This window comes from Pelophylax lessonae, assembly GCF_965119305.1.
Source record: "Pelophylax lessonae genome assembly, chromosome: 1".
NCBI lineage: Eukaryota > Metazoa > Chordata > Amphibia > Anura > Ranidae > Pelophylax > Pelophylax lessonae.
Genome location: NC_138768.1, coordinates 140,862,622 through 140,872,432, shown reverse-complemented (window position 1 = coordinate 140,872,432; position 9,811 = coordinate 140,862,622).

Below are 9,811 nucleotides of genomic sequence, written 5' to 3'. Positions count from 1 at the left end.
CCCTTAATGACCAGGTCATTGGATCGGAGCTGAGCGCCAGGACCAGTCATCACCAGGTAGACCAGACACTGCTTGATGGCTTATATTAGGTCTGGTTCACAGAGTCTGTACTGGCTGACTATATAATAATGTGCAAAAGTCAACCAAAGTCCCTAAATTCAGCAATGAAATTCAAGTGAGGTAGAAATTGAATAATTTCTCTCCCAGACCACACATACCTAAATTAATCTTCCACCAAGCCTAGACCCCACCTACCTGCATCCATCTCCCACAACAGATGGTAATGCCTCTTACCAGGCTCACCTATCTACCTCACCTACCACCAAGGGTGTCAATGCCTCTTACCAGGCTCCCCTACCTACCACCAAGGGCATGCTACGACTCTGGGTGTGTCATGAGTGTGAGCAGTGGGGCTTCCCCCCAGGCTCCATCTGCTCTCACTCACCAACACCCAGAGTGGTGGTGCTTTCCCCAGACCCCACCTACCTGTGTCCATCTCCCACAAAGGATGGTAATGCCTCTTCCCAGGCTCTGCTAGCCGCACTCTACCACCAAAAGTGGCAATGCCTATTCCCAGGCTCCGCTACCCTCCTCACCTACCACCACGGGGCTGCTTGGGCCCCACGCTCCATCTGCCCACCCAGCACCACACCCAGTGTGTGGTGGTGCTCTCCCAAGTCCCAGCTACCTGACTGGCTACTAACATTTATAGGTAAAGTTGATCCAGGGAATAGCCGATTGCCTCTCGGGGGATCAGGAAGGAATTTTTCCCCCTGCTAGAGCAAATTTGATTGTGCTTTGCAGGGGTTTTTTGCCTTCCTCTGGATCAACTGTGGGTACCTCTCCCGGACCCCACCTACCTAAATTCATCTTCCACCAAGGGTGGCAGTGCCTCTTCCCAGGCTCTGCTACCCACACTTATCTACCACCAAAGGGGACAGTACCTCTTCCCAGGCTCTGTTGCCTATTAAATTTAACATCAAGGGCATGCTACCACCCTGAGTGTGTCCTGAGTGTGGGCAGTGGAGCTTCCCCCCAGGCTCCATCTCCACTCACTCACCAACCCCCCAGGGTTGTGCTGCTTTTCTTAAACCCCACCTACCTGAATCTATCTCCAAAGAAAGATCGCAATACCTCATACAAGGCTCTGCTATCTGCACTCTACCACCAAAAGTGACAATGCCTCTTTCCAGGCTCCCTACCTACCACCATAGTCATGCTACCATCCTGGATGTGGCATTAGTGTGAGCAGTAGGGCTTCCCCCCAGGCTCCATCTGCCCTCACTTACCAACACCCAGGGTTGTGCTGCTTTCCCCAGACCCCACTAGAGATGTGCCGGTTTTCGGTAATTGGATATATCGCAGTATTGTTATTGTATTCTTCTCTGCTCTCCAAGTCTAACTTTTGCATTGATACATTTCAGTGGGCTGGATGACTCATTCACTCAGCCAATAGAAACAGCTCTGGTAATATGATCCTAGAGTGAGAGCTTAGCTCCTCCCTGTAACCAATCAGACGGCTCCCAGCACACACCCGTATGCTTCTTCCAGGGCTCAGACAGAAACACTGCCTAATACAAGCAAGGATAGATGGATAGAATAAGATGGATAGAATGATGGATAGAATAAGATGGATAGAATTATGGATAGAATAAGATGGATAGAATGATGGATAGAATAAGATGGATAGAATAAGTTAGATATAGAATAAGTTACATATAGAATAAGATAGATATAGAATAAGTTACATATAGAATAAGTCAGGGCTCGACAATCCCCGGGCTCCAGGTCGCATTTGCGACTAGAATTAGCGACCTGGCGCCTGGGGGGCCCTGAAGAAGGTGTCCTGTCATTTTTGCCCGGACTTCCGCGCACGGCCTACTTGAGATGACTTCGGCCTACTTGAGATGACAGGCTTCCAATGGGGAACTGGCGCCCTCTTGTGGAGGCCGGGAGTAATGACTGTTGTAATGACTGTTTCCACTGCCTTTTTGTTCTCAATTCATTACCATCTCCCTGTCCAGTTAGTTACCTTTGACAGGGAGTGTGGTTATTATTATTTATTTAATTTTTTAAATGTAAAAATAAAAAATAAAATATATATATATACTTTTTTTTTTTCCTCATCGCCATGCCACAGCCGAAGGCCCCTTTCACACGGGCTGTCTGATCAGGTCCGCCTGTCAGTTTTTCAGGCAGACCTGATCGGACCCTTGATTCTCCTCTATGAAGCAGTAATCTGCTGCCATCTGATCCTGTCCACCAAAAGCAGACGGATGGTGGTTCTATTTTCTATCCATCCCGTGGATCGGATCAGATGGCATCGGATGGAAAGAGACAGACAGTCTGTTTTCATCCAATTGTGCTATAGTGGAGAGTGGGGTTCTAGTCGTATTTATGTGTAAATAAAGCTTGGTTGTTAAGTTTAAAAAAAAAAAAACTGGCTCCTAACTTTTTTAGCTGGCTCCTAGATTTCAGGAAAATTTGTCAAGCCCTGGAATAAGTTACATATAGAATAAGTTACATATAGAATAAGTTAGATATAAAATAAGTTACATATAGAATAAGATAGATAGAAAGAATAAGATGGATAGAATGATGGATAGAATAAGATGGATAGAATGATGGATAGAATGATGGATAGAATAAGATGGATAGATATGAGCCAGGCATAAACCAATAGTAAAGTAATTTATAAATAAAAGCCCCGGTCCTCCGCTACCCTCCTCACCTACCACCACGGGGCTGCTTGGGCCCCACGCTCCATCTGCCCACCCAGCACCACACCCAGTGTGTGGTGGTTCTCTCCCAAGTCCCAGCTACCTGACTGGCTACTAACATTTATAGGTAAAGTTGATCCAGGGAATAGCCGATTGCCTCTCGGGATCAGGAAGGAATTTTTCCCTCTGCTAGAGCAAATTTGATTGTGCTTTGCAGGGGTTTTTCGCCTTCCTCTGGATCAACTGTGGGTACCTCTCTCGGACCTCACCTACCTAAATTCATCTTCCACCAAGGGTGGCAGTGCCTCTTCCCAGGCTCCCCTACCTACCTCACCTACCACCATAGGCATGCTACCACCCTGGATGTGGCGTGAGTGAGGGCAGTTGAGCTTCCCCCCAGGCTCCATCTGCACTCACTCCCCCACACCCAGGGTGGTGGTGCTTCCTACCCCCCCCCCCCCCGGCCCCACCTACCTGAACTCATCTGTGGCTTGGAGTCCACATGTCCATGTGGCTTTTTCTCCTTCATGGCCTCGTATATCCTTCCATATGTTGTATACAGCTTCTACAGTATATGTTTTCATGTAAGGAGACGGTTATATCTACCAAAGCTGCTTTTCCTGAAGAAGTAGGCTCTGTCCTGCGAAACGAGTCAAAGAAACAGCCGAGATGCTACCACTGCCACTTTCCATCCTGAGACCATAATATTGAGGCAATGGCTGTATTTGGCTATTCTAATAACATGAATCATCCTGTAACTGTCTATACAATGTTATCAAACTCTATAGTGTTTCTATATTTCCAATTTAGACCCTTCTGTGGGATTTTTTATTGGATAATTTAATAAAATTTGTCTAATTTTACCTAACAATACTTGTTGGTGTGGTACTGTTAATGTCCATCCTATATAACTGTTTCTTTAGAGGTTCTTTTTTTTTTATGTGAAAAAAATATTAGCTGATTGAAAAAACAATTAAGAGCACTCCTCTACGGCCAGCCTTAGGGACTTAAGCAGCCCATAGATCAGGAGTCTCATAACTATGGTCCTCCAGTTGTTTAGGAACTACAATTCCCATTGTGCCTAGTCATGTCTGTGAATGTTTTACATTCCCTTATGGGTTGTGTAGTTCCACAACAGCTGGAGGGTCGTAGTTTGGAGATCCCTGCCATAGATTATGCCATTTTCTTTCCTTCCGTAGTGCTATTGTGTTCTGCCAGTGGGAAGCATTCCCTGTCGGAAGAACAGAATAATCACTGCTGGCGGCCATAGCCCGCTGGCAGTGATCGCATGACAAAAAACCCAACAGGCTGGTTGTACTGAAGTCAATTGATTTCAATACAACTAGCCTGTCCATGGATGGATTGAATCTCAGGCCTGTCCCTACTGAACCAGCCGAGGTTCAATCCTTCTATGGCAGGCTTTAGATTATAAGATCCTAAAGGGCTGATCTGAATGTGCAATATAAATGTGTAATATTGTCCACAGTATAGAAATACCTGTGTTTAAAAAAAAATGAATGTTTCAATGAAGTCAGATAAATTGAAAAGTTGGAACTTGTGACTGGTTCTCTTTATAGGATATTTTGTGAAAGCAATAAAGAGTAAAGCCTCGTACACACGCAACGAATTTCCGCCGACCGGTCGTCCGTCTTTTGTCCAGAGTGGTGTCTGTTGGTTGGAATGTGCTCTAGACTGCACACGAAGTTTCCCGCCCGACAGAATTCTACTTCAGAAGTGATGTCATGTGTTGGATTGCTTTCTTTGTGTTCTTTCATCTCTGAGCATGCCTAGTCTTGCTCATAAGATTTTTCCCCATCGAAATCTGTATTAATGAGACGAAAATCGGACGTGTTTTGACGGTCGACAAAAATTTTATAGCCTGCACACCAGGATTTTTTCGGCCGAAAAGTCGGAGTCGGTTGTCGGAAGCATCATACTAACAATCCGAAAATCGGCAGATCGGTCGTCGGACGAAAATTCCCGGCCGATTTTCGACTCGTGTGTACGGGGCTTTACAATCCTATGCGGGGACTGTTCTGGACATTTTGTAGATAGACAACTCCTATCCTCATATTGATTGGTGGTTCCAAATAACTACTATAGTAGGGATCAAAAAGATACACTCTGCATCTTTCCCAATGAACTCTGCTGTTTTATTTGATGCAGTTACATTGTTACATAGTAGTTGAGGTTGAATAAAGACAATAGTCCATCCAGTTCAACCTGTGTAGGTGTGTGAGACCATAACCATCTCTCATACCCCTGAATGTTCTGATCCTTGAGATGTACGTCTAAGAGTCTTTTGAAAGCCACCATACTTCCCGCAGAAACCACCTCTTGTGGTAGAGAATTCCACAATCTTGTAGCCCTAACAGTAAAGAACCTCCCACATTGCCTGAGGTTAAAACGCTTCTCCTCTAATCGCATTGTATGCCCTCGAGTCCTCATGCACAGTTGAAGGCTTTTATATTGAGACACAAAATTTAGAGTTAGGACCACAGAAAATGGGGTGCCTTGACGGGACTCTGTGGCTTACAAATGTATTTGCAAATGGGTGCAACTAAACCCCTGTTTCTCTTACGTCCTCCGACAGTCGCCGCCCCTTCCCAATTCGTCATCAATGGGTATTGACCTTTGCTCCGTAGGAGTAGCTAGGCAACAAGAATTGTTAATACAAAGCTTTTAACATAGACACACCCCTAGGGGCTGTCCCCTCAGTCAATACCTCCCTGCACCAGCATTCCCAACTCAGTTTGTCTTTGCCTAGCTTAGGAGTAGCTGCTATCCTGTGCTGGGGCTCAGTCTCAGCCTTCTACCCTTTCTATGATTTTATTTCAAGTATTTTTCTCTTTTCCTTGCTAGCTGTTATTTTGTCAGCCTTAGTTTAGGGATCTTCTGATGAAGACTCATCATGCGGAGCTGGGTCTCGGACTGGCCGCCCTGCATCCCAGGGCTGATAGCCAGATGGATCCCCAGCCTGCCATCGAGCGTTCAGCTTAGGTTTTACCCTGGTACATTGAACGACCCATCCCTGTTCGCTGCAGGGATGCTGCCTGTGAGGTGGCTACCTCACTGGACGCCATGACTGCGGTCCACAAGCGTCCTGGCTGCGGCACTCCCTGTCTGCCCTGATAGCGGTTTGCCGCTGGAGACGGCTCCCCACGCCATCTGGTACGGTAAGCACCTTCTGTGTGGGGACCTTCTGTATGGGTGTCAGTCTGTGGCTGTGTATACCCTCCATGTCTGTGTAACTGCGGGCTCCCTGTCAGATCCCTGTGTGACTGCATGCCTGTGGGCTGCGAGGGGGGGCCATCCTGCTCTGCTGTTTTATTATGCTCTGGGTGCAGTTTGAGTGCAGACATGTGTGTGTGCGGTGATCGCTGCATTTTATTTGACTGTATACTGTGACCGGCCCTGTCTCTATGCAGCGCCGTGTTTTGGCGCCATTCGCCACCATTTTGGCGGGCGATACTGTCCATGCACATGGCGGCGCCATTTTATTGTAGCCTTTTTTCCTCTGCCGAGCGGCCATTTTGCTGGAGCCTTCAATAGGCTATATCTATCAGTTAGCATTGCATCACTTCCTCTTTCCCCGGGAACAGCGATCGGTGGCAGCAGTCTGGTGTGCTCTCTCCAGGTTTTTACCTGTCTGTCCTGTCATTCCTTGCTCAGTGTTTGTCTATCCCTGTGGGGTCAGTGCATACAGCAGTGTGCGGTGGGCTGCGCTCGCCGTGGTTTTAAAGGGCCAGTACCTTTATTGCCTTTCTGTACTGGGGCATGGATTCTCAGGATAGCAAGTTTCCCCCCGCCCTGGTGGGGGACCAGGGGGCTGCTGCACCCCCGAGGGGGCGATCTGACCACTGTAGTGGCTTCCTTGGTTTCTCAGGTGCAGATGCTGCTGGCTGAACGATCCGCAAAAAGGGCCAGGTTATCCATTTCCTCTGATTCAGAGGGCGATATGGCTGCTGGGGCTGGCGTGCCCTTCTCAGGGTCCCGCTCATCTTTAGACCTTGCGGGGTCTGAGGGAGAGCCTGAGGTGCAGGGGGTTGATGTTTCTCCCCCTGGCTCGCCTGAAGAGCTTGCACTCATGAATGAGCTGATTGCTTCCATAAAGGACACCTTGCACCTGGAGGATGAGCCTACTCCTCCTGCTAGGATGTCTGCTTTCGGAACACAGAGGGCTCGCAAATCAGCGCAGGTTTTTCCCTGCCCTGCTGAATTTCACCATACGGTTAATGAACAGTGGCGCAATTTAAAGAAGCCTTTTGCTGTGCCAAATAAGTTTAAATTACTTTATCCGTTTGCGCCTGCCACCGACGAACGTTGGTGTGTGGCGCCTCCGGTGGATCACGCGGTAGCCGTTTTGAACAAAGCTACTGCGGTGCCCTCCGAGGATACCCCGGTTTTCCGGGACCCTACGGACAGGAGGATAGAGTCTCTTGCCCGTCATGCCTATATGGTGGCTGGTTCCATGCTGAAGCCTATTTTTGCTTCCATTATGGCGGCGCAGGCTGTTGCTGATTGGACCAAGATGCTCAGGCGCACCTTGGCGGCTGATTCCGCTCCGCCTACCACGTTGGCTATGGTGGACCAGATCCATCAGGGTATCATGTACTTGTGTGATGCGGACTTGAATTTAGCTCCCTTGGTTGCACGCCTGTCCAGCGTGGCGGTACTGAACCGTCATCTGATTTGGCTGAAGAATTGGTCGGTCGACCAATCCTCTCGCAAGACGCTGGCGGATTTTCCCTACGCGGGGTCTCGTCTTTTTGGCGAGGCTTTGGATACCCTGATAAAAGGGGTTACGGGGGGCAAGAGTACTCTCCTGCCCCAGTCTTTCAAGCATAAGTCTTTCCGTGGAAAGCGGAATTCCTCATCTAGGCCCTCTCAGGGGTCCTTTCGTGCCTTTTGGTCGCAGTCCAAGGGCAAGCCCTTCAAAGGCCAAGGCTCCCAGAAGAAGCCGTGGGCAGGGAAGCAGAAGTCCGGCCAGTCCACTTCCGCCTGAAGGGGCGCCCTCACCCGTTTCTGGGGTGGGGGGACGTCTGCGCGGTTTCCTACAACCTTGGCTGGCCCGCGTTCGGGACAGGTGGGTTCAGGAAATCGTTCGATCGGGTTACAAGATCGAATTTCTCTCTCGGCCGGCGGGCAGATTTTTTCCCTCAAATCTTCAGCTGTCTCCGGAGCGCTTGCAGGATTTACACCTGGCGGTGCGGGACCTGCGGTTTCAGGGGGTGGTGGTCCCGGTGCCTCATCGGGACAGATTTTAGGGGTTTTACTCCAATCTGTTCACTGTGCCCAGAAAGGAGGGCAAAGTGCGTCCGATTCTGGACTTGAAAGCTCTGAACCGCTTTGTGCGGGTTCGCAAGTTTCGCATGGAATCCCTGCGCTCAGTGGTGGCTGCCCTGAGTCCAGGGGAATTCATGGCCTCCATCGATCTGAAGGATGCGTACCTACACATCCCCATTTTCGAGGGTCACCAGAGGTACCTTCGATTCGCCATTGCGGAGGATCATTACCAATTCGTGGCGTTACCTTTCGGTCTCGCTTCGGCTCCGCGGGTTTTTACCAAAGTGCTGGCGCCGGTTCTGGCCCTGTTGCGAGCGCAGGGCATTGCTGTCTTGGATTATCTGGACGATATCCTGATACGGTCAAACGCCAGTCAGAGCCTGGTGGCCGACCTGTCCACCACGATGCGGACTCTGCAGGAGTTCGGTTGGACCATAAACATTCCGAAGTCGACTCTGTGTCCTTCGGTTCGTCTTCCCTACCTGGGAATGATTCTGGACTCTGTCCAAGCGAAGGTCTTCCTGCCGGAGGACAAGCTTCGGACTCTTCAGGACGAGGTCAGGTCCCTCAGGGACAACCGACACTCGTCTCTCCGGACTTGCATGAGATGTCTAGGTCTAATGGTTTCGTCTTTCGAGGTGATCCCTTTTGCCCAGTTTCACACGCGGGGTCTCCAGGCAGAGATTCTGACCGAGTGGGACGGGCGGCCGCAATCCCTGGATCTGCGGATCTCGTTGAGCCAGAACACCAGAAGGGGTCTTCTGTGGTGGCTCCAGTCCCCGGCGGTGTCGGGGGGCAAGTCTTTTCGTCCATTGTCATGGACGGTGCTCACCACAGATGCCAGCCTGTCGGGCTGGGGTGGTGTTCTGGGCGTTCTGTCCGCCCAGGGTACTTGGTCGGAGGAGGAGTCCTCCCTCCCGATCAACATTCTGGAGTTAAGAGCAATAAAGCTTTGCCTTCTGCGATGGACAGACCGGCTTCGGGACCGTCCGGTTCGGGTTCAGACGGACAATGCCACCGCGGTGGCTTACATCAACCGCCAAGGGGGCACCAGGAGTGCCCGAGCGGCTCGGGAAGTAGCCGACATTCTGTCTTGGGCCGAGACACACGTCCCGGCGATAACGGCAGTTCACATTCCGGGGGTGGAGAACTGGCAGGCGGATTATCTGAGTCGCCAGACCCTGGACCAGGGAGAATGGTCTCTCCACCCGGATGTCTTCCAGATGTTGTGCGCGAAGTAGGGTTCCCCAGATGTGGACCCGTTCGCGTCTCGTCTGAACTACAAGGTGGAAAGGTTTGTGGCAAGGATGCGCGATCCTCGGGCAGACGCCTCAGACGCGTTGGTGGCGCCCTGGCATCAGTATCGTCTGATGTATGCCTTTCCACCGATTCAGCTGCTGTCCAGGCTTCTTCGCAGGTTAGCCTCGGAACCGCACACGGTGATTCTGGTAGCGCCGGACTGGCCTCGCCGGTCCTGGTACGCAGATCTCGTAAATCTGGCAGTCGACGCTCCGTGGCGTCTGCCACTTCGGGAAGATCTCCTGTCTCAAGGGCCGATATTCCATCCTGCTTTACAGTCGCTGGCTTTAACGGCCTGGCTGTTGAAAGCCAGGTCCTGAAGGATAGGGGTCTCTCCCCTGAGGTCATTCCCACTTTGATCAAGGCCAGAAAAGCCTCTTCGGGTAAAATTTACTACCGTACTTGGAAAGCATACTTTGCCTGGTGTGAGTCCAGGGGGTATTCCCCATACTTGGTGTCGAGAGTGTTGGCTTTCCTCCAAACTGGAGTGGACCAGCGTTTGGCGC